Genomic DNA, 25,117 nt, shown 5'->3' with positions numbered 1-25,117 from the left:
TGCTACTTTGGGTTTCCAGCATCTGCAGAATCTCTTCTGTTTATGATTGGTGGAGAGAAATGTGGATCAGGGCAGCAGAAAATAACTCGCCCAGGAAATGAGAGGCATTTAAGAAACTCTTAAGGTAATACTGTGGGAAGCAAGAGAGGAGATTGCTGAGCCTTTGGCAATGATCTTTGCATTATCAATGGGAATGGGAGAGATTCTGGAGGATTGGAGGGTTGCGGATGTTGTTCCCTTATTCAAGAAAGGGAGTAGAGATAGCCCAGTGAGTCTTACTTCAGTGGTTGATAAATTGATGGAGAAGATCCTGAGAGGCAGGATTTATGAACATTTGGAGAGGCATAATATGATTAGGAATAGTCAGCATAGCTTTGTCAAAGGCAAGTTGTACGTTATGTGCCTGATTGAATTTTTTGAGGATATGACGAAGCACATTGATGAAGGTAGAGCCATGGATGTAGTGCATGTGGATTTCAGCTAGGCATTTGATAAGGTACTCCATGCAAGGCTTATTGAGAAAGTAAGGAGGCATGGGCTCCAAGGGGACATTGCTTTGTGGATCCAGAACTGGCTTGTCCACAGAGGGCAGAGTGGTTGTAGACAGGTCATATTCTGCATGGAGGCCGGTGACCAGTGTTCTGTTCTGGGACCCTTACTCTTTGTGATTTTTATAAATGACCTGGATGAGGAAGTGGAGGGATGGGTTAGTAAATATGCTGATGACACAGAGGTTGGGGGTGTTGTGGATAGTGTGGAGGGCTGTCAGAGGTTACAATGGGTAGAATGCAAAACTGGGCTGAAAAGTGGCAGATGGAGTTCAACCCAGGTAAGTGTGAAGTGGTTCATTTTGGTAGGTCAAATATGATGACAGGACATAGTATTAATGATAAGACTCTTGGAAGTGTGGAGGATCAGAGGGATGTAGGGGTCCGAGTCCATAGGACACTCAAGGCTGCTACGCAGGTTGACCCTGTGGTTAAGAAGGCATATGGTGCATTGGCCTTCATCGATCGTGGGATTGAGTTTAAGAGCTGAGCGGTAATGTTGCAGCTATATAGGATCCTGGTCAAACCCTAGTTGGAGTAATAAGAACATAAGACAAGACAAAGGAGCAGAAGCTGGCCATTCAGCCATTGAGTCTGCTCCGCCATTTTATCATGAGCTGATCCATTCTCCCATTTAGTCCCACTCCCCCGCCTTCTCACCATAACCTTTGATGCCCTGGCTACTCAGATACCTATTAATCTCTGCCTTAAATACACCCAATGACTTGGCCTCCACTGCTGCGCGTGGAAACAAATTCCATAGGTTCACCACCCTCTGACTAAAAAAGTTTCTTCGCAATTCTGTTCTGAATGGGCGCCCTTCAATCCTTAAGTCATGCCCTCTCGTACTAGACTCCCCCATCATGGGAAACAACTTTGCCACATCCACTCTGTCTATGCCTTTCAACATTCAAAATGTTTCTGAGGTCTCCCCTCATTCTTCTAAACTCCAAGGAATACAGTCCAAGAGCGGACAAACGTTCCTCATATGTTGACCCTTTCATTCCCGGAATCATTATGGTGAATCTTCTCTGTACCCTCTCCAACGTCAGCACATCCTTTCTTAAATAAGGAGACCACAACTGCCCACAGTACTCCAAGTGAGGTCTCACCAGTGCCTTATAGAGCCTCAACATTACATCCCTGCTCCTATATTCTATTCCTGTAGAAATGAATGCCAACATTGCATTCGCCTTCTTCACTACTGACTCAACCTGGAGGTTAACCTTAAGGGAATCCTGTACGAAGACTCCCAAGTCCCGTTGTATCTCAGAACTTTGAATTCTTTCCCCATTTAAATAATAGTCTGCCCGTTTATTACTTTTGCCAAAGTGCATAACCATACACTTTCTAACATTGTACTTCATTTGCCACTTCTTTGCCCATTCTTCCAATCTATCCAAGTCTCTCTGTAGACTCTCCGTTTCCTCTCCGGCCCCTCCACCTATCTTTGTATCGTCAGCAAACTTAACCACAAAGCCATCTATTCCATAATCCAAATCGTTGATGTACAATGTAAAAAGAAGCGGCCCCAACACAGACCCCTGTGGAACACCACTGGTAACTGCAGCCAACCAGAGTAGGATCCCTTTATTCCCACTCTCTGTTTCCTGCCAATCAGCCAACGCTCTATCCACGTATGTAACTTCCACATAATTCCATGGGCTCTTATCTTGTTAAGTAGCCTCATGTGTGACACCTTGTCAAAGGCCTTCTGAAAATCCAAATATACAACATCCACTGCATCTCCCTTGTCTAGCCTACTGGTAATTTCCTCAAAAAATTGTAATAGGTTTGTCAGGCAGGATTTTCCTTTAAGGAATCCATGCTGAGTTCTGCCTATCTTGTCATATGTGCTCAGTTCTGGTCGCCTCACTACAGGAAGGATGTGAAAACCGTTGAAATGGTGCAGAGGAGATTTACAAGGATGTTGCCTGGATTGGGGAGCATGCCTTATGAGAATAGTTTGAGTGAACTTGGCCTTTTCTCCTTGGAGTGACGGAGGATGAGAGGTGACCTGATAGAGGTGTATAAGATAATCAGAGGCATTGACTGTGTGGATAGTCAGAGGCTTTTCCCCAGGGCTGAAATGGCTAGCATGAGAGGGCATAGATTTAAGGTGCTTGGAAGTATGTACAGAGGAGATGTCAGGAGTAAGTTTTTACGCAGAGAATGGTGAGCGCGTGGAATGGGCTGCTGGTGGCGGTGGTGGAGGTGGAAACGATCGGGTCTTTTAAGAGACTCCTGATGGGTACATGGAGCTCAGAAAAATAGAGGGCTATGGGTAAGCCTAGCTGGTTCTGAGGTAGGGACATGTTCGGCACAGCTTTGTGGACCGAAGGGCCTTTATTGTGCTGTATGTTTTCTGTGTATAAGCATGTGGATGATAGAAAAATGGAGGGAAATGTTAGATTGACCTTGGAGTAAGTTAAAAGATTGCCACAACATTGTGGCTGAAGGGCCTGTACTGTGCTGTGATGTTCTATCTATCCGAAGGCAGTATGACAGCTCGTGAATTTCTGTATCTATTCAGCCTGAGGATTTGATCGACTGATCATTCAGATTGTTCAAAACCAATGCAGTTGACAGGGGCAATGAGATGAAGCTATAGTCTGCAAAAAGCAGTGAATGTTTATTAAATACTGATTAGACCACAACGTGGTACTGCACCCAGTTCTGTTCACTGCACTTTAGGAAGGGTGTGAAGGACCTGCAGAGGAGATTCTGGTTCCAGAGACAAGGTCAAACAGGAACAAAGAAGGGTGTGAGGAAATCTTGACAGAAGTGAGTTAAGTCATGGTGGTAAATAAAGGGTGGACAATGAACGAGCCCGTCTCGGATCAGAGGAGACAGATTGCATATGAAGGGTAAACAGGGGAGGCGGGTGGTGTTGTTGCTTTAGTGAGTAATTCTGAACTTGTACATTTTGGAGGCTGGTAGAAACAGTTACATAGCACACAGAACAATTCAGCATAGTACCAGCCCTTCAGCTCACGATGTTGTGCCAACCTTTTAACCTACTCTGATATCAATCTAACCCTTCCCTCCTACATAGTCCTCAATTTTTCTATCACCATGTACCTATCTAAGAGTCTCTTAAATGTCCCTAATGTAGCTGCCTCTGTCACCTCTCCTGGCAGCATGTTTTCACACATCCACCATTCTCTGTGTAAAAGAAAAACAAACATGCCTCTGACATCCCTCAAACTTCCCTCTCAATACCCTAAGGTTATGCCCCTTGTATTAGTCATTTCCAAGCTGGTAAAGATGTCTCGCCGTCCACTGGTTAATAATGCTTTCCAGAAGGATTTGGGTACCTACTTGACGGAAAACCTACAGAGAAACAGGGACAGACTGGGTGAATGGGACCGAATGGTTTAACCCTCAGGGAGCTCATCAGGATTTGCTGGCCTCCTATGCTGTTACGATTTTATGATCACATACTGGGACAGTAGTGTGGTGGTTAGCGACCCGGGTTCAATGCACGCCACTGCTTGTAAGGAGCTTGTACATTCTTCTCATGACCATGTGGGTTTTCTCCCACATTTCACACAGGTTATTTGGTTACATGGGTGTAATTGGGCAGCACGGGCCCATTGGGTTAGAAGGGTCTGTTACCATGCTGTCTCTCTAAATAAAGGGGAGTATGTACCTTCTCCCCTTGTGACCCTGTGGATTTGCTCCAGTTTCCTCCCACAGTCCAGAGACATATTGGGTTGTAGATTAGTTGTCCTGTAACTCGGCTACTCTTGGTTGCTGGGCAGTTTGGGCCAGTAGGGTCTGTTCCATGCTGTATGAATAAAATAAAATTTAAGAAGCTCTTAGATGGGCAGATGGATGATAGAAGAACGGAGGGAAGGGTTAGATTGATAGGAGAATAGATTAAAAGATTGGTACAATATTGTGGGCTAAAAGGCTTGTTGTTGGTAGGTTGCATCTGGAATTTTCCAGTTGGCGGACGATTTCCCTCCACGCCATTCTGACATATTGGGAAGTCATGTACATGGCTAGTTACAGCAGTGGTTTACCATTGTCTTTTGCCGGGTGAGTTTTTTTAAAAAAAAGATATCACCAGCTCTTAACCCAGCACAGATGGAGAGTGTGCAAGGGAGCCGGTTGGATTCGAACTCGGAACCTCTTGCCTCGAAGACCAGCACTGATGCCACTACGCCACCAGCCGGCAAGGGCGTGTACTATGCTGTAATGTTCCTTGATTAGTGTCCTTCACCCTACATTGCAAGCTGTGCCTTAAGCTGCAAGGTCTATAAACTATAGAATACCATTGCCAAATCTCTTTCTCTCTCTTTTATCATGCGTCTGAAAACCTACCTCTGACCACACTTTTCATTGGCTGCCTTGGCACAAGGTTTTTCTGGGTAAGAATCCTGGGAAGTACTCTGAACTGGTTTGGCATATCACGTGTGTATTTTGATACAGGCCACTAATTCTGTCTCGTACTCTGCACAAATCTTGTTTTTCCTCCCCGTTTCACTCATTTTCCAGGATATGGGCATTGCAGGCAAGGACAGCATTTATTGCCCAACTGCCCTTGAGAACGATGATAGTGCATTTCTGGAGTCTGGGTGGTGAAGGTCAGAGCCATACAGCACAGAAACGGACCCTTTGACCCAGCTAGTCCTCTAGCACCCACTTACACTGATCCTCCTGCAGCCCATTTTGTTCGAATCCAGTTGGCACCACTGTGCAGCAGTTCATTGGAAGCTACTCACTACTTCTACTATTTATAATTGTTCAAGTTTTTTTTTAAATCTACGCTTTATTCTGTGTTCTGTTATTGTTTTTCCTTGTAATGAGCTGTGTGATAAATTGATCTGTGTGGATGGCATGCAAGACTAAACTTTTCACTGTACCTCTGTACATGTGACAATGATAAACCAATTAAAAAAATTCTCCCCACATTCCTATCAACATCACTCTCTGAACGGAATACTACCACACACAAAGATAGAAGACTACAGCACAGTCTAGGCCCTCCGGCCCATCATGTTGTGTCAACTTTACAATCTATTCTAAGATCAATTTAATTCTTCCCTCCTACAGAGCCCTCTGTTTTTCTATCATCCATGCATCTGTCTGAGTATTTAAGTGTCCCTAATGTATCTGCCTCTACCAGTACCCCAGGCAGTGCATTCCACACAGTCTCTGGGTAAAAAAAAACACACAAAAAACTTGCCCCTGAGATCCCCCTATCCTTTCCTCCAATCACCTTGCAATTATACCTCCTTACTTTAGCCATTTCTGTCCTGGGGAAAAAGGTGCTGGCTTTCTACTCGATCTATGCCTTTTAGCATCTTGTGCATGCACTTTCATCAAGTCACCTTACAGCCTCCTTCGCTTCAGAGAAAAAAGCCCTATCTCACTCAACCTGTCCTCATAAAACCTGCTCTCTAATCCAGGCAGCATCCTGGTAAATCTCCTCTGCACCTTCTCTATAGTTTCCACATCCTTACGATGATGAGGTGACAAGAACTGAACACAATACTTCAAGTGTGGTCTCACCAGGGTCTTACAAAGCTGCAACACTCATCTACATACCAGAGGCAATTTACAATGGTCATTTAAATCCGCCCCCCACCAGCCCGTATATTTTAGGAGGCACAAGTGATTCCAGTCTGGATTAACAGTCTGCTGTAGAAACTCAGTGGTTAAACTGCACCAGGACTGAATGGAGGAGAGAGATGTCCTTGGGGAAGATGGATATATTTCCTTGGGATATGAAAGGAAACTGGAGTACTTGGAGACCCGTGTGGTTACAGTGGGAACAGACAAACTCCATACAGACCGCATCGAGGTTGGGATTGAAGCCAGGATATTAGCTGTGACACTCTGTCACCCATTCCAGCGGCATCGATGGAGGTCGAGGTTTTGGACCTCTAATGATGAATTAATATAATTACATGTCAGGGTGTTGAATCAGAACCAGAAGCTGCAGGTGGTGGCATTCCTCTCATTCCCCAGCACCTGCTGCCTTTGTCCTTGATCTGACATTAAATTAATTCAGGTAGCCATCCTGTCCTTGTGAAATATTATTTTTTGCATCTCCACAGGTGCTGTCTGATCCCTGCATTTTGATTTCTGAATCAGAATCAGTTATAATATCTCACATTTTAAAAATATACATATACACACGTGCACGCACGGACGTGCGTAGTGGTTAGCATGACAAGACCCAGGTTCAATTCCCACCGCTGCCTGTTAGGAGTTTGTACATTCTCCCCGTGACTGCGTGGGTTTCCTCCCACAGTCCAAAGACGTACCAGGTGGTAGGTTAATTGGTTATTGTAAATTGTCCCATGATTAGGCTAGGGTTAAATCAGGGGTTACTGGGCATTGAAGGGCCTATTCCACTGTGTGTGTGTGTGTGTGTGTGTATATATACGTACACACACATATACCATTCTCTGCAGAGATACAATGATGGTTTTAGAACATAATGACATTGAACAAGTAATCACATTAATGGTTCAAGGTTCAAGGACAGGTCAGGTAGAAATGGGAAAATGGTTGTTTTGCTGCAGCTGAGAACATAGTTGCACACAGTTTGAGTTAATGCATAATCCAAGGGCAGCTGTTAACTGATGCAGGGGTCTCGATCAGAAATGTTGACAGTTCCTCTCCCCCCACAGATGCTGCTTGGCCTGCCGAGTTCCTCCAGCAGGTTGGTTGTTGCTCCTGATCACAGCATCTGTCGTCTCTTGTGTCTCCAACATATAATTGATTGTTCTTCTGTTTTGTCTGATCTGGAATTCTAAAATCAGACGGCAGTGAACCAGTGGAGTTCATTGCCACAGATGGCTGCGAAGACTAAGTCTTTGCATGTATTTAAGGCAGAGACTAATAGTTAGCTAGGGGGTTATTGCATTTTTAAAAAAATCGGCCATGATTGTAGGTGGAGCAGATTTGATGGACCAAATGGCCAAATTCTTCTCCTATCTCTTACAGTATTGTTGTTTTGTGGTCTTATTGGCTGCTCACTTATTTTTATCCATTGATTTATTTAGAGATACGGCACAGTAACAGGTCTAAGCCCGCACTGCCCAATTACACCCATGTAACCTACAACTTGCTAACCCATACATCTTTGGAATGTGGCTCTGCTATCGTGCCATCACAAAACTTCAAGCAAAGCCCTGGCTAAGTTATGTTGATTCAGAGGTGTGTGTGTGTGTGATCCTCCCCTAACTTCAGGTAATTTCTCCCCTCCCTTTCGCCCTCTCTCTTTTTTCATTCCCCATTCTGGCTCCTCTGTTATCCCTTTCTCATCATCTCCCTCTGGTTCTGCCCCCCCCACTCCCCCCCGGCTTCCTTTTCTCTCCATGGTTCTCTCTGCTCTCCTATCAGACTCTTTTTTCTTCAGCCTTTTACCTCTTCCATCTATTATCTCCCAGCTTCACGCTTCATCGACCACCCCCCACCCGCCTACCCCCTCACCTATCATCTGTCAGCTTGTACTCCCTTCCCTCCCACACCTCCTCCACCTTCTTATTCTGGCATCTTCCCTCTTTGTTTTCAGTCTTGATGAAGGTCTTGCTCCAAAATACTGACTGCTTATTGCCCTCCATAGATGCTGCGTGACCTGCTGAGTTACTCCAGCATTTTGTGTGTGTTCCTCTTGGAGCTGTTGGTAACTTGAGTTGATAGATTTAAACTAGGAGAGAGCTGAGGGGAACATGAGTCCAAATTCAAGTTTAATTGTCACTTAACCATGCACATGATACAGCCAAACAAACCAGTATTCCTCTGGGGCCACGCTGCAAAACCCTGTACCAACAGCCCTCTAAAATGGTGGCATGCATGGATACATTGGCCCGTCTGGATCCAAACAAAAGTCCTTTATATCAGAGGGTTAACATAAGTAGTAGAAGCAGGGGAAGGTCATCCAGCCCTTTGAATCTATTTCATCATTCATCAAGGTTATAGTGTTCTATAAGAGCACTATCCCTGGTCTATCCCATATTGCTTGATCTGCTTAATGCCCAAAAGTATATCAACCTCAGTACTGAATGAGCTCACTGACCACTAAACCTCTACAGGCCTCTTGGATACAGAATTCCCAAATGTTTGTTACCCTCTGAGTGAGGACATTCTACCTTGTATCAGACCTATTACCTTTATTCTCAAATTGTTTGTTACCCTCTGAGTGAGGACATTCTACCTTATATCAGACCTATTACCTTTACTCTCAAATTGTGTGTTACCCTCTGAGTGAGGACATTCTACCTTATATCAGACCTATTACCTTTACTCTCAAATTGTGTGTTACCCTCTGAGTGAGGACATTCTACCTTATATCAGACCTATTACCTTTATTCTCAAATTGTTTGTTACCCTCTGAGTGAGGACATTCTACCTTATATCAGACCTATTACCTTTATTCTCAAATTGTTTGTTACCCTCTGAGTGAGGACATTCTACCTTATATCAGACCTATTACCTTTACTCTCAAGTTGTTTGTTACCCTCTGAGTGAGGACATTCTACCTTATATCAGACCTATTACCTTTACTCTCAAATTGTTTGTTACCCTCTGAGTGAGGTCATTCTACCTTATATCAGACCTATTACCTTTATTCTCAAATTGCTGTCCTGGTCTTTGACTCCTCAGTGAGGGGAAACACCCTCCCTTCATGTAACTTGCCAAGCCCTTCAGTAATTCCCAGTGGATTGCTCAGGTCTGAAACTTGTGGCTAGAGGAACAACATCACGGCATGGATGCATAGCCGTCAGGGTAATGTGACCTGCGTAGAGTTCCCACTGCTGTCTGAAAGGTGCTTGTATGTTCTCCCCATGACTGTGTGGGTTTCCTCCTGGTGCTCCGGTTTCCAAAGACATACCAGTTAGGTTAACTGGCCACCTGGGATGAATTGAGCAGTACAGGCTTGTTTGGGCCAGAAGGGCCTGTGCTGTATCTCTAAGTACAGTACTGTGCAAGAGAAGTCTTGTGCACATAGCCAGGATGCTTAAGGCTTTTTGTACAGCATTATAGTTGTCAACGTGGAACGGAGACTGAGCTTGTAAATCAGGTGGGAGCAAAGGATGTTGGGGGTGATGAGTGTGGTGTGGCAGAGAGGGAGTGCCAGGGGCAGAGGGTGGAACGGGTGCAGACACACTCAGCGCCCAGCCCTGAGACACCAGACAAAGTCATTTGATTCCAAACAATTGGTTTATTGATCATTATAGAATGTCTCTCACGTACTTCCCACTCCCTCCCCTTTCCCTGCCCCCTTCCCAACCATGGTTCCCCGCTCTCTGCCCCCTTCCCACTCTCAGTGCACAAGAGAGAACCATATCAGAATCAGATTTATCACTACTCACGTATTTCATGAAATTTGGGGTTTTTTTCTGCAACTGCGGTACAGGGCAATACAAAACATTACTATAGTACTGTGCAAGATTTTTGGCACCCAAGCTATAAATCTGTGCTTAAGACAGTTGCACAGTACTGTAAATAAGACATTTTAAGAGAAATTTCTCTGAGCACTTTGCAACCTTCTGGAATGAACTCTGAATTTTCTAATTCCATTCAGAATGGTTTCTCATTGTGACCCATCCTTCTTTCATTCCGTACCTCACTTGCTATCAGTTCTGTATTCCCCATCACCAGATCTTTTCCATTTAGTCTTTTGTCTTGTACCTCACTTCTCCCCCTACACTGCTTCTTTGAACTATATATATATATATATATAGACACACACACACACACACACACACACACACACACACACTCTTCTAAGGAAGAGTCCTTGACTTAAAATGTTAATCAATTTCTTTATTCACGGACACTGAGACTTTTCTCTTGTTTTCTTTTGATCTACAGTTATGAGATTTTCTCTATTTCTGAGATGCATGGCTGGAGCAGGTAATCAGAGTGTTTTTCCTATGAATGAATCACATAGACTAGAGGAAGTACACAAGGTAAAAGTTGGGCTGCGGGGGGTGGGGGGGAGTTTGAAGTAGATTTATGAGGTTTCTTCAACACGGGAGGAGATGGGTGCCTGGAACACACTGCCAGGGAAGATGGATGCAGACACTGTTTAAGATAAAGGAGCAGATTTAGGCCATTCAGCCCTTTGAGTCAGCTTGCCATTCCATCATGGCTGATATATTCAATCCTACTCTCCTGCCTTCTCCAGATAACTGACAACCAATCAAGAACCTATCAACCTCTGCTTTACCTACCCAGTGAGTTTGTCTCCACAGCCATCTGTGGCATTAAACTCCACAGATCTGCCAACCTCAGGCTGAAGAAATTCCTTGCCATCTGTTGTAAAGGGATGTACTTGTATTATGAGGCTAGTGTGAGGTTCTCCCATTATTGGAAACATCCTCTTCACTCTTTCTAGGCCTTTCAATATTTGATAGGTTTCGATGAGGTCCCCACTCATTCTTCTAAACAAAAGGCATAACCATACACTTCCCTACACTGTGTTACACCTGCCATTTCTTTCCCATTATCCTAATCTGTCCAAGTCCTTTTGCAGATTCACTGCTTCCTCAACACTGTCTGTCCCCCCTCCTATCTTTGAATTGCCCGCAAACTTGGCCACAAAGATATAAATTGTGCCATCTGGCAGAAACGTGAACGGGCGGGTCGGGTGTTGTGGAGGGGGGAGTGGAATCTGGATCATGTGCAGACAGGTGGGATTTGTTAGATTGCTGTCATGGTTAGTGTACACATGATGGAAAATGGAGGCTTTTTTCTGTACTGTACCATTCTATGTTCTATGTTACCAGGGTCTTTAGAAGACAGTTACACCATGTACATGAAGAGAAATTATTTGCTATTTGTGGTTTAAAGCTGAGCCATGGGATTTAAATGAGATCACTCTCTGAAAGGTCTGCCATGACCATGATGGGCTGAATTACTCCTATGTTGAAAGGTTCCATGATTCAGCTGCTCGTCAGCAAGTCTCGTCTGATGTCAAGACTCCAGTGAGACTGTGTTGCTTCGTTCACTGCTGGCCCTGTTCCCCAACTCCAATGGAGGTAAGTTGCTTTAAACTTATGCATGACACAATGTGAACTGGATTAGTTCTTTCCCTAAGGACTGAAACTATGAAACTATGATGGCATTGCTGTATTCATTTTCCTGAGGCATATTTTTGAAAGACATGGAAAGTACCCACTGAACTGCATTGGTACGTTCCTGCCAAGCAAGGATTGTTGTGGGATCTTGAAGCAAATCAAATATGCAGTAATCTAATCAGCCCTCTGTTAATGTTCACTAGTTGCCTCACAAGACAACCTTGGCAAACGTGTTTGTGTACTGAGATTGGTGATTAAATGCCAGCAGTGTTGAACCTTAAAAGAATCAGAGAGCAATGCTGCATGAATACAGGCTCTTCAGACTAGTGAGTCCCTGCCAACCATGGTGCCTGCCCAGCTTGTCCCAATTTCCTGCATTGCCCATATCCCTCGAAGGCATGTCCCTCCTTGTGCCTATCCAAGTGCTTCTGTTGGGGACATATACTGTGTCAGGTTCTGTCGGTGTGGCCTCCTATATATTGGTGAGACCCAACGTAGATTGGGAGTCTGTTTGAGGGCTTACGAGCACCTACACTCGGTCCCCCAGAAGAACCAGGATTTCACAGTGGCCACCCATTTTAATGCCACTTCCCATTCCCATCCTGATGTGTCAATCCACGGCCTCCTCTGCTGTCGCAATGAGGCCACACTCGGGTTGGAGGAACAACATCGATTTCTCGAACTTCCGCTAATGATCTCCCCCCCCCCACCCTCTCCTTCACCATTCCCCATCCCCTTTTCCCTTTCTCACCTTATCTCCTTGCCTGCCCATCTCCTCCCTTTGGTGCTCCTCCCCCCTTTTCTTTCTTCCATGGCCTTCTGCTCTCCTGTCAGACTCCGCCTTCTCCAGCCCTGAATCTTTTTCACCTATCAACTTCCCAGCTCTTTACTTCATCCCTCCCCCTCCAGGTTTCACCCATCACCTTGTGTTTCTCCCTCCCCCCTCCACCTCAATCTTTTAAATCTACTCCTCACCTTTTTTTTTCTCCAGTCCTGCTGAAGGGTCTCGGTCCAAAACGTCCACTGTATTTTTTTCCATAGATGCTGCCTGGCCTACTGAGTTCCTCCAGCATTTTGCGTGTGTTGCTTGGATTTCCAGCACCTGTAGATTTTCTCTTGTGCTTGAATAATACTATTATACCTACCTCAACCACTTCCTCTGACAGCTCATTTCATAGACTCACCACCCTCTGTGTGATAAAGTTCCCCTCCAGGTTCATTTGAAATCTTTCCCCTCTCACCCTGAAACTCTGCACCCTAGTATGGACTCCCTACCCTGCGGAAAAGACTTATCATCCTCCTTATCTATGCTCCTCGTAATTTTCTGTAAGGTTACCCAGTCATTCTCTTGTGCTCCAAGGAGTAAAGACTTAGCCTGGCCAACCTCTCCCTATAACACAGGCCATCTAATCCTGGCAACATTCTCGTAAATCATTTTTTTTGTACTCTTTTCTAGCTTAACCACATTTTTACGATAACAGGGTGACCAGAGCTTACATGGCATTCCAAGTGCACCAATTTATCCATCTGCAACATAATATCCCAAATCCTGTACTCAGTGCTCTGACTGTTGAAGGCCAGCAAGGTGAATGCCTTTTTCAGCACCTTGTTTACCTGTGAAGTATGTCTGCATTTGTACTCCTAATTCCTTCTTTCCCTCTGTTCCATTACATTCCCTAGTGTGCGCCCTACCATTTACAGAATAAGACCTACACTGATTTGACTTTCTAAACTGCATTTATCTGTATTGAAATCCATTTGCCACTTCTCAATTCACTTCCCTAACTGATAAAGACCCCTTTGTAATCTGCAATAATCTTCACTATTAACAAAATCTCCTAATTTTGTCATCTGCAAATCTATGATCAGCCCTGTAGACTTGCATCCAAATCACTTGTATAAATAATAAATAACAAGGGCTACAACACTGACCCCAATGGCATGCCACCAATCACAGGCCTCTGTTCCAATAAACAACCTTCACCTGCCACCCTCTGTTTCCTACCTCATAACCAATTTTGAATCCACCTAACTAGTTCTGTCTGGATTCCATGGGACTTTATTGAAGGCCTTGCTGACTCCAAATAAAAAACATTCACTGCCTGATCTTCATCTGCTTTTTTAGTTACTTCTTCAAAAAAAGTCTTAAAGTTTGACTTCCATTCACAAAGGGATAGCCCTCTCCCCATGACCTTTAAGCCCTTTACTAATCAAGAATCTATCAACCTCACCATTAAATATAACCAATGACTTGGTCTCCACAGTTGTCTGTGGCAATGAATTCCACAGATTCATGACCCTTTTGCTAAAGAAATTCCTCCTCATCTCACTTATAAAGGGACATCCTTTTATTCTGAGGTTGTGCTTTTGGGTCCTAGATTCCCCCACTTTTGGAAACATCCTCTCCATATCCACTATCTCGGTCTTTCAATATTCAGTAGGTTTCAATTAGATTCTCAGCCCTCCCCCACCTCCCATTCTAGTAAACTCCAGCAGTAGAGATCTAGAGCCGTTAAACAACCCTCATCCGTTCCTATTTTCATGCATGTCTTCTCATGTCTATCCAAATGCTGGTAGATCCTATATTTTAAGGGGCTTTACATTATTGTAGGTATGTTCTTTTCTCCTTATTTATTATTAATATTCTTGCATTGGTCTGTTAAAGGTGATGTGAACATCCAGATGAGTGGCAAAAGTTTAACAAAGAATATCGTGGCTCTCAGCCAAGTGTTACTGCTGAGAAATCAAACTGGGGGCACCTCTTGATCTGGTCTCTGGTCACCTTGGGTGGAAGCTGCAGCAAAGAATAGTAGAAGAGTGGCTTTGACTGGGCAGGAACTGAGAAGAAGGTAAATGTGAACATTTATGTCTGGGTAACACAAGGAGAGCTCCGTGAAAGGGTTCCATAAGACATAGGGCCACAATCAGGCCACTTGGCCCATCAAGACTGCTCCACGTCATGGCTGATTTATTATCCCTCTCAACCCCATTCTCTTGCCTTCTCCCTGGAACCTTTCACACCCTTTAGATTTGAAACCCTATCAGCCTGTGCTTTAAATATGCCCAATGCCTTGAACTCCACAGCCGTCCGTGGCAATGACTTTCTCAGATTCGCCATTTCAGCTAAAGAAATTCTGCCTCATCTTTGTTCTAAATGGAAATCTTCATATTCTGAGGTTCTGCATTCTGATTCTAGACTCCTCGACTATTGAAAACAGCTTGTCCACATCCACGCTACTGTGTCTAGGCCTTTCAATATTCCGTAAGTTTCAATAAGATGTCCCCTCATTCTTCTAAACTCCAGTGAATACCGGCCCAGAGCCATCAAACACTCCTGATATGTTAACCCTTTTTATTCCCAAGATAATTCTCCTGAAGCTCCTCTGGACTCTCTCCAATGCCAGCACATCCTTTCTGAGATACTGGACCCAAAGCTGCTCACAATGCTGCAAGTGCGCTCTGACCAATGCTCTGTAAAGCATTACATCCTTGATGGTTCACGAAGTTATTGGTTTCTCAAGGATCAACTTTATTTGCCCTGTACATGTATATATGAGGAATTTGATGTAGTGTGTCGCATGACATGCAACAAAAAACAACAGTAAAAAGAAAATAATTTTCTAAAAATGTTGGAAGTATGGATATGGAGTAAAATGTTCATAAATGGCAGCATGTATTTACGGTGTACACAGAATTATACAGAGTGGTTTAAATTGTTTACAGTGCAGTGACAGGGTAGTAGATAGAAGGAATAGGGGAGGGTTAACTAGAATGGCTGTTCTGATGACCTGCCTGGGGGGGGAAGAAATTTTTTAGATGGTGTGGAGTTTTTGTATTACTAGGCCTTTAGCACTTTCCAGAAAGGAGCTTTTGGACAAGGAAGTTTACTGGGTTGGTAGTGTCCGCAGTCCTTTTTTTCTGCCCACTTCTTTGTCCTGGATACATACGTCCTACAATGATGATAGACTGCAGCCAGTGACCTTTTCTGCTGACCTGACTGTTTGCTGTAGTTTTTATTTATTGTGAGGGGATGTTGCACCAACCAGACAGTAATGGCTGATGTGAGGATGCTCTCTGTGATGGCAGAGTAGATTTGCACCAATATGTTCTGGGCATAACCTTGAAACAACTAATATGGAAGTACCTTCTGAAATGTCGCTGTGCTGTTGGTTTTGTTGTATATATTTTGTCATATGTACCGTGTTAAATGAAAACTATTCTTTGTGTAGTCCTCTGTTGGGAGGGATCAACCATGGATGTTGCATACTAGTTGTCAAAATTGATACCAGGCCAGTATGCAGCCCTGGGAAGTACAATATGGAGAGTAAACTGTTGCCCATGCAGCAGGCTCCACCTCTCCACACAGCTGATGAATCCAAAGGAATGGCAGAGACCGATACAGTTTGTCACCAGCGTTGCCGCTGCATTTGCCAGTCAGTGTTGAATTCAATGCAGGGTTGCCTTAGAGACTGCAGCTGTGGATTTTTCCTCGGCAATTACACCCGAAGCCTCCCCCATGAGTGAGTATAGCCATGAGGCAGTGGAAGTTTATCCCCACTACACCACCCTGTCTATGACAACCTTAAGGAACTGATCCTTCATTCATAATTAGATTAAGGTAAAAAGAAAAAAAGTGCCCATCAGATTCCTCCATCTTCAGCCCTTTGCCTTTTCTGCCTATCACCTCCCAGCTCCTCACTCCAATCCTCCCTCACCCTTCACCTATCACCTCCCAGCTCCTCACTCCAATCCTCCCTCACCCTTCACTTAGGCGGAAGCGGGTGAGGCGAGGAAGGTTTGACATTCATTTTCTGTTGCTATTTGAGGAGAGGGGCATTATGACTGTGAGGGCAGTTTGCTGTTCTCGGTGTCGGATGTGGGAGGCCCTGGAGTCTCCAAGCCTCCCGGACGTCTACATCTGCGCCAAGTGCATCGAGATGCAGCTCCTAAGGGACCGCGTTACGGAACTGGAGCTGCAGCTCGATGACCTTCGTCTGGTCAGGGAGAGTGAGGAGGTGATAGAGAGGAGTGGAAGGCAGGTGGTCACGCCGGGGCCACGGGAGGCAGACAAGTGGGTCACGGTTAGGAGGGGGAAGGGGAAAAGGAAGGTGATGGGGAGTACCCCGGCGGCTGTGCCCCTTAACAACAGGTACTCCTGTTTGAGTACTGTTGGGGGGGACAGCTTACCCGGGGGAAGCGACAGTGGCCCTGCCTCCGGCACAGAGTCTGGCCCTGTAGCTCAGAAGGGTAGGGCAAGGAAGAGGAGGGCAGTTGTGATAGGGGACTCGATAGTAAGGGGGTCAGATAGGCGATTCTGTGGACGCAGTCCAGAGACTCGGATGGTAGTTTGCCTCCCTGGTGCCAGGGTCCGGGATATTTCTGATCGTGTCCAAGATATCCTGAAGTGGGAGGGTGAAGAGCCAGAGGTCCTGGTACATATAGGTACCAATGACATAGGTAGGAAAAGGGATGAGGTCCTGAAAGAAGAATATAGGGAGCTAGGAAGGGAGTTGAGAAAAAGGACCGCAAAGGTAGTAATCTCGGGATTACTGCCTGTGCCACGCGACAGTGAGAGTAGGAATGCGATGAGGTGGAGGATAAATGCGTGGCTGAGGGATTGGAGCAGGGGGCAGGGATTCAAGTTTTTGGATCATTGGGACCTCTTTTGGCGCAGGTGTGACCTGTACAAAAAGGACGGGTTACACTTAAATCCTCGGGGGACCAATATCCTGGCAGGGAGATTAGCGGGGGCTACTGAGGTGACTTTAAACTAGAATGGTTGGGGGGTGGGAATCAAATTAAAGCGGCTAGGTGTGAGGAGGTTAGTTCACAACAGAGGGATGGGAACCAGTGCAGAGAGACAGAGGGGTGTAAAGTGAGCGTAGAAGCAAAAAGTACAAAGGGGAAAAGTAAAAGTGGCAGGCCGACAAATCCAGGGCAAGCATTAAAAAGGGCTAAGAGAGTTGTAAAAGAGTGCCTGAAGGCTTTATGTGTCAATGCAAGGAGCATTCGTAATAAGGTGGATGAATTGAAAGTGCAGATTGTTATTAATGATTATGATATAGTTGGGATCACAGAGACATGGCTCCAGGGTGACCAGGGATGGGAGCTCAACGTTCAGGGATATTCAATATTCAGGAGGGATAGACACGAAGGAAGGGGAGGTGGGGTGGCGTTGCTGGTTAAAAAAGAGATTAACGCAATAGAAAGGAAGGACATAAGCCGGGAAGATGTGGAATCGATATGGGTAGAGCTGCGTAACACTAAGGGGCAGAAGACGCTGGTGGGAGTTGTGTACAGGCCACCTAACAGTAGTAGTGAGGTCGGAGATGGTATTAAACAGGAAATTAGAAATGTGTGCAATAAAGGAACAGCAGTTATAATGGGTGACTTCAATCTACATGTAGACTGGGTGAACCAAATTGGTAAAGGTGCTGAGGAAGAGGATTTCTTGGAATGTATGCGGGATGGTTTTTTGAACCAACATGTCGAGGAACCGACTAGAGAGCAGGCTATTCTGGACTGGGTTTTGAGCAATGAGGAAGGGTTAATTAGCGATCTTGTCGTGAGAGGCCCCTTGGGTAAGAGTGACCATAATATGGTGGAATTCTTCATTAACATGGAGAGTGACGTAGTTAATTCAGAAACAAAGGTTCTGAACTTAAAGAGGGGTAACTTTGAAGGTATGAGACATGAATTAGCTAAGATAGACTGGCAAATGACACTTCAAGGATTGACGGTGGATATGCAATGGCAGGCATTTAAAGGTTGCATGGATGAACTACAACAATTGTTCATCCCAGTTTGGCAAAAGAATAAATCAAGGAAGGTAGTGCACCCGTGGCTGACAAGAGAAATTAGGGATAGTATCAATTCCAAAGAAGTAGCATACAAATTAGCCAGAGAAAGTGGCTCACCTGAGGACTGGGAGAAATTCAGAGTTCAGCAGAGGAGGACAAAGGGCTTAATTAGGAAGGGGAAAAAAGATTATGAGAGAAAACTGGCAGAGAACATAAAAACGGACTGTAAAAGCTTTTATAGATATGTAAAAAGGAAAAGACTGATAAAGACAAATGTAGGTCCCCTGCAAACAGAAACAGGTGAATTGATTATGGGGAGCAAGGACATGGCAGACCAATTGAATAATTACTTTGGTTCTGTCTTCACTAAGGAGGACATAAATAATCTTCCAGAAATAGTAAGGGACAGAGGGTCCAGTGAGATGGAGGAACTGAGCGAAATACATGTTAGTAGGGAAGTGGTGTTAGGTAAATTGAAGGGATTGAAGGCAGATAAATCCCCAGGGCCAGATGGTCTGCATCCCAGAGTGCTTAAGGAAGTGGCCCAAGAAATAGTGGATGCATTAGTGATAATTTTTCAAAACTCGTTAGATTCTGGACTAGTTCCTGAGGATTGGAGGGTGGCTAATGTAACCCCACTTTTTAAAAAAGGAGGGAGAGAGAAACCGGGGAATTATAGGCCGGTTAGCCTAACGTCGGTGGTGGGGAAACTGCTGGAGTCAGTTATCAAGGATGTGATAACAGCACATTTGGAAAGCGGTGAAATGATCGGACAAAGTCAGCATGGATTTGTGAAAGGAAAATCATGTCTGACGAATCTCATAGAATTTTTTGAGGATGTAACTAGTAGAGTGGATAGGGGAGAACCAGTGGATGTGGTATATTTGGATTTTCAAAAGGCTTTTGACAAGGTCCCACATAGGAGATTAGTGTGCAAACTTAAAGCACACGGTATTGGGGGTAAGGTATTGGTGTGGGTGGAGAATTGGTTAGCAGACAGGAAGCAAAGAGTGGGAATAAACGGGACCTTTTCAGAATGGCAGGCGGTGACTAGTGGGGTACCGCAAGGCTCAGTGCTGGGACCCCAGTTGTTTACAATATATATTAATGACTTGGATGAGGGAATTAAATGCAGCATCTCCAAGTTTGCGGATGACACGAAGCTGGGTGGCAGTGTTAGCAGTGAGGAGGATGCTAAGAGGATGCAGGGTGACTTGGATAGGTTGGGTGAGTGGGCAAACTCATGGCAGATGCAATTTAATGTGGATAAATGTGAAGTTATCCACTTTGGTGGCAAAAATAGGAAAACAGATTATTATCTGAATGGTGGCCGATTAGGAAAAGGGGAGGTGCAACGAGACCTGGGTGTCATTATACACCAGTCATTGAAAGTGGGCATGCAGGTACAGCAGGCGGTGAAAAAGGCGAACGGTATGCTGGCATTTATAGCGAGAGGATTCGAGTACAGGAGCAGGGAGGTACTACTGCAGTTGTACAAGGCCTTGGTGAGACCACACCTGGAGTATTGTGTGCAGTTTTGGTCCCCTAATCTGAGGAAAGACATCTTTGCCATAGAGGGAGTACAAAGAAGGTTCACCAGATTGATTCCTGGGATGGCAGGTCTTTCATATGAAGAAAGACTGGATGAACTGGGCTTGTACTCGTTGGAATTTAGAAGATTGAGGGGGGATCTGATTGAAACGTATAAGATCCTAAAGGGATTGGACAGGCTAGATGCAGGAAGATTGTTCCCGATGTTGGGGAGGTCTAGAACGAGGGGTCACAGTTTGAGGATAGAGGGGAAGCCTTTTAGGACCGAGGTTAGGAAAAACTTCTTCACACAGAGAGTGGTGAATCTGTGGAATTCTCTGCCACAGCAAACTGTTGAGGCCAGTTCATTAGCTATGTTTAAAAGGAAGTTAGATATGGCCCTTGTGGCTACAGGGGTCAGGGGGTATGGAGGGAAGGCTGGGTTCTGAGTTGGATGATCAGCCATGATCATAATAAATGGCGGTGCAGGCTCGAAGGGCCGAATGGCCTACTCCTGCACCTATTTTCTATGTTTCTATGTTTCTATGTTTCACGTATCACCTCCAGCTCCTCACTCCAATCCTCTCTCACCCTTCACCTATCACCTCCTAGCTTGCACTCCTTCCCTCACTCCACCTCCTTATTCTTTCTTCTCCTCCCCGCCTTTCCATTCTGTTGACTGTTTATTTCCTCTGTGGATGCTGCCTAACCTGCTGAATTTCTCCAGCATTTTGTGTGTGTTACTCTGCAAAATGTATGGTTGCACTTCACAGAGAAAGTGCAGTGCAGGTAGACAAATAAAGCAGAAGGTAGATTGGGAGATCAAGAGTTTAGTGTATGTGAGGTCCAATCAAGAGTTTGTTAACAGCTGGATGTTAGAGATTCTAGGATTCAGACAGGGATAATGAAGAAACAAACACCAGGGTAGTGTAAGATTGCAAAACTGGTTGTATTACATCTTGGAGGAAACTGACCATGGGAGGAGGGAACTGAATATGATTTTGAGTCACCTCTGTTCACCCTTGTTCAAGCTGATCTCCTGGGGAAGGAGATGTCTGATTGGATGGATTTACTTGATGGTTAGAGATATTGGCTAGGTCATTGAGACGGTTAATCAGTCAGAGAGTCATATAACGTGGAAACAGGCCATTCAGCCCATTTTGTCCATGCTGTTAAAGATGCCCCATTCCAGCATCATGGTTAGCACAACGTTTTACAGTACCAGCAACCTAGGTTCAATTCCTGCTGCTGCTTGTAAGGAGTTTGTAACTTCTCCAAGTGACTGTGTTGGTTTCCTCCCACAGTCCAAAGACATTCCAGTTGGTAAGTTAACTGTCATTGTAAATTGTCCAGTGATTAGGCTGGGATTAAATTGGGCGATTTCTGGGCAGTGCGGCACAAGGGACTGAAAGGGCCTACTCCACCTTGTATCTCAATAAGTAAGTAAATAAGTTGCTCACTGACTAAACCCCTACGGGTCTCTTGGATACAGAATTCCCAGATGTCTGTTACCTTCTGAGTGAGGACATTCTACCTTCTTTCAGACCTATTACCTTTATTCATAAATTACTGTCCTGGTCTTCAACTCCTCAGTGAGGGGAAACACCCTCCCTGCATCTAACTTGCCAAGCCCTTTAAAGATTTTCAATGTATTGCAAAGGTCTGAAAACCCCTACTAGAGGAACAATATCATATTGTATGTGGGCACTTTGCAACCCTCTGGAATGAACACGTTTACATAAACCTTTCCAATCCATGTACTCGTTCACCAGTCTTTTGCTAAAAGTTGTTATGTGCCTTCTCTGCTGGCAGCCATTCCATGTAGATACCACCATTTGTGTAAAAGTAAAGTTACCCCTTAACCTCTTATTGAATTTCTGCCCTCTCACCTTAAACATCTGCCCTTTAGTTGTTGATTGCCCAATCCTGGGAGAAAGACTGTGTGCATTCACCCAATCTGTGCTCCTCGTGTTACACACCTCTATCACCTCTCAGCTCTATGTTCCAAGTACACTTATTATCCAAGTAGGTATACTGTACGTCACCATATACTACCCAGCGATTCATTTTTCTTGCTGGCTTTCGTAAAAAAAAAAATACATGTTGCGATTTGAGACCCTTCATCAGGACTGGTTCTGACCTCTGCACAGTCATGGGACAGAATATAGTGTTTAGACACAAACACTGACATGTTGTTTTGTGGCAGCAGACACTGCAAGAGATTAAAATTACTGTAAGCTGCAGTAAAGAATAAAATAAATAGTGCAAAAGTAGTTCATGGACTGTTCTGAAATTTGAAGGCAGAGGGGAAGGGTCTGTTTCTAAAACATTGAGTGTGTGGGTCTTCAGTCTCCTGTCCCTTGTCCCCGAGGTAATGATGAGAAGAAGGCATTTTCCTGACAGTGAGTGTCTTTCATGACAAATGTCATCTTCTTGAGACACTGCCTTTGGAGATGTCCTCGATGGTGGGAAGGTTTGTGCGCCTGATGGACTGGCTGAGGCTACAACACTCTGCACCCTCTTTTGGTCCTGTGCATTGGAGACTCCATACAAGGCTGTGATTTAACCAGTCAGAATGCTCTCCACTGTACATTTGTAGAAATTTGCTAGTCTTTGATGACATACCAAATCAGCTCAAATTCCTAATGTAGAAGTATAGTTGCTGGCATTTCTTCTTCGTGATTACCTCAATATGGTGAGCTCAGGGCTCAGGATAGATCTACTGAGGTGTTGTCGCTCAGGAACTTGAAACTGCTCTCTCTTTCCAACACTGACCCGCCAATGAGGACTGGTGTGTGGTTTTTCTAACTTCCCCTTCCTGAAATCCACAATTAGTTCCTTGGTCTTGCTGACGTTGAATGCAGAGTTGTTGTTGGGATACACTCAACCAGCCATTCTATCTCATTCTTGTATGTCTCCTTTTCACATCGGAGGAGAAATTTGAATTACTTCCTGCTGACAGTGGTGGAGTAAGCTGGAGGAGCAGAATGTCCTTGTCCTATCCCCATAATCCTTTGCTCATCAGCTTCCCATGTGGCAGAGGAGATCTCAGTGTCTGAACTCTGGTGGTCAGCTGTAATGGTCATGCATCAGGGGCTTCTCTGCCATCCAGGGCATGGTGGAGAGCTTGGAGATGTTCACAAGTCTCCAGACGTCAGGTTCTTAGCACCCTGAGGTGTTCTGTTTCTGGTCAAGATTGGCCAGGTGCCCAAGCCCTATCAAATCCCTTCTGTCAATTGTCCAGCCTGGTGGGTGGGAGTGGGGGTGGGGGTGGTTAGTCTGGTCATCTTTCTGACATGTTGAGATTGGTACATGGATGGACAAAGCTTCTCTACATTGAATAATAAAATTAATTGCCTTCGAACTGATATTAATAAGTACCTATGGTAATTTTCACACAGTTCATACCCCCCACCAGCCTAACCCCCACAGCAACCACCCCCTAAGGCCCTTGTAACATTTCTGTACATAAATCAGTCCTGTTGGTTTTATAGCTAAGTAAGTAATCTGCTCACATGAATGAGCTAGTTTGTGCTTTCTTTCAGAAGAATGTCATTTTCAAAGCAGGTAGAAGTTCAGCTTGCTGCATTGACCTTTCCACTGTACCAGGAATATTGTATGTAGTTCTGTTGGCCCATCACAGCTTCACTTTCAGATTTGGATTCATTTATTTATCACATGTAAATCGCAAGCTTAGTCGTTTCGTTAACAGTCGACACAGCTGAAGATGTGCTGGGGGCAGCACACAAGTGTCACCACACATTTTGGTGCCAACATAGTGTGCCCACAATGTTTAGCAGAACAACACAAACAGAGCAAACCAAGCCCCTTTCCCACCCACTCACACGCACAGACTGTCCAACCCCAGAGCCACACACAGCTGTGAGCTGGAGGAACTCACAGGTGAGGCAGCATCTGTGGAGGGGATCAGCCCAAGATCCTTCACCTGGAACCTCTGGGGCAGGCTGACTCAGGACATCCGCCTACCAGTCCTTGGCCCTGGACTCTCAAACTTGCACACAATGGGCCTTCAATCTCCAGTCCCTGGCCCAGACTCAAAGGGGCTTCAACCTTTTTGAGGATGTAGAGGTTTTTGAAGTGTGCAGAAGATCTTTACCTGGATTAGAGAGTCCTATTAGTGATTTGGATTAGGAATAGAGAGTGTGACCTAAAGGAGAGGTTGGAGAAGCTTGTGTACTTTCTCTGGAGCATCGCGGATTTGAGGAGAGATCTAATGGTATTTTTTTTAAATGATGAGAGGCACAGATAGTCAGAATCTTTTTCCCAGCGTAGAATTTGTCAAATACCAGAGGACATACATTTAAGGTGAGAGAAGGAATGTTTAAAGGAGATGTACAGGGTAAGTTTTTTACGTATTTGTAGGTGCCTGGAGTAGGGCTGCCTGGTGGTGCTGGAAGCAAATTTAATAAAGCTAGTTCAGAGTCTTTTAGATAGACCACAGATATGCAGGAACTGGAGTGATAGGGATCTTGTGTAGACAGAAGAGATTTAGTTTAATTTGGTTTCATGTTCGGTGCAGACAACACGGCTGAAAGGTCTATTTCTGTGGTGTACTGTTCGATATTCTGTGCTTTCATCAGAATCCGGTTTTATTTTCACTGACCTATGTCGTGAAATTTGTTTTGTGGCACCACTACAATGTAAGACATAAAAAACTATTTCTATAATTTACAGTATCAGGTAAATAAATAAATAAACAGTAGAACAGAAGAATAGTGAGATGGTGTTCATGGCTGCACAAATGGTTCTGAAATCTGATGGCTGAGGGGAAAGAAGCTGTTCCTCAAACGTAGAGTGTGCATTTCCAGGATCTGGGCCCTCCTCCTCGATGGTAGTAATTCATTTCCTTGTGTTGGATCTTGTCCCTCCTCGATGGTAGTAATTCATTTCCTTGTGTTGGATCTTGTCCCTCCTCGATGGTAGTAATTCATTTCCTTGTGTTGGATCTTGTCCCTCCTCGATGGTAGTAATTCATTTCCAGGATCTGGGCCCTCCTCCTTGATGGTAGTAATTCTCACAACAGAATGGAGGAACTCAGCCTGTCAGGCAGCATCCGTGGAAACGATCAGTCACCGTTTCGGGCGGGAACCCTTCATCAGGACTGAAGAGGGAAGGGGCAGAGGCCCTATAAAGAAGGTGGGGAGAGGGTGGGAAGGAGAAGTCTGGTAGGTTC

The 25,117-nt window shown here is 44.8% G+C and overlaps 1 protein-coding gene and 1 long non-coding RNA gene across 3 annotated transcripts in view; both read left to right on the top strand.

Moving 5' to 3' along the window:
* Nucleotides 1-25,117, top strand: part of adcy5 (adenylate cyclase 5) — a 395,092-nt gene that overhangs the window by 19,534 nt on the left and 350,441 nt on the right. The window lies entirely within an intron of this gene.
* The window catches only part of LOC134348245 (uncharacterized), a 144,894-nt gene continuing 130,346 nt past the window's right edge, over nucleotides 10,570-25,117 (top strand). Inside the window, exons 1-2 of the long non-coding RNA XR_010018381.1 lie at nucleotides 10,570-11,554; nucleotides 14,259-14,442. This is a non-coding gene — a long non-coding RNA (uncharacterized LOC134348245). The remainder of the gene's footprint in view (nucleotides 11,555-14,258; nucleotides 14,443-25,117) is intronic.

The sequence above is a fragment of the Mobula hypostoma genome, chromosome 6, assembly GCF_963921235.1.
Source record: "Mobula hypostoma chromosome 6, sMobHyp1.1, whole genome shotgun sequence".
NCBI lineage: Eukaryota > Metazoa > Chordata > Chondrichthyes > Myliobatiformes > Myliobatidae > Mobula > Mobula hypostoma.
This window is presented reverse-complemented; position numbering and strand designations above follow the sequence as displayed.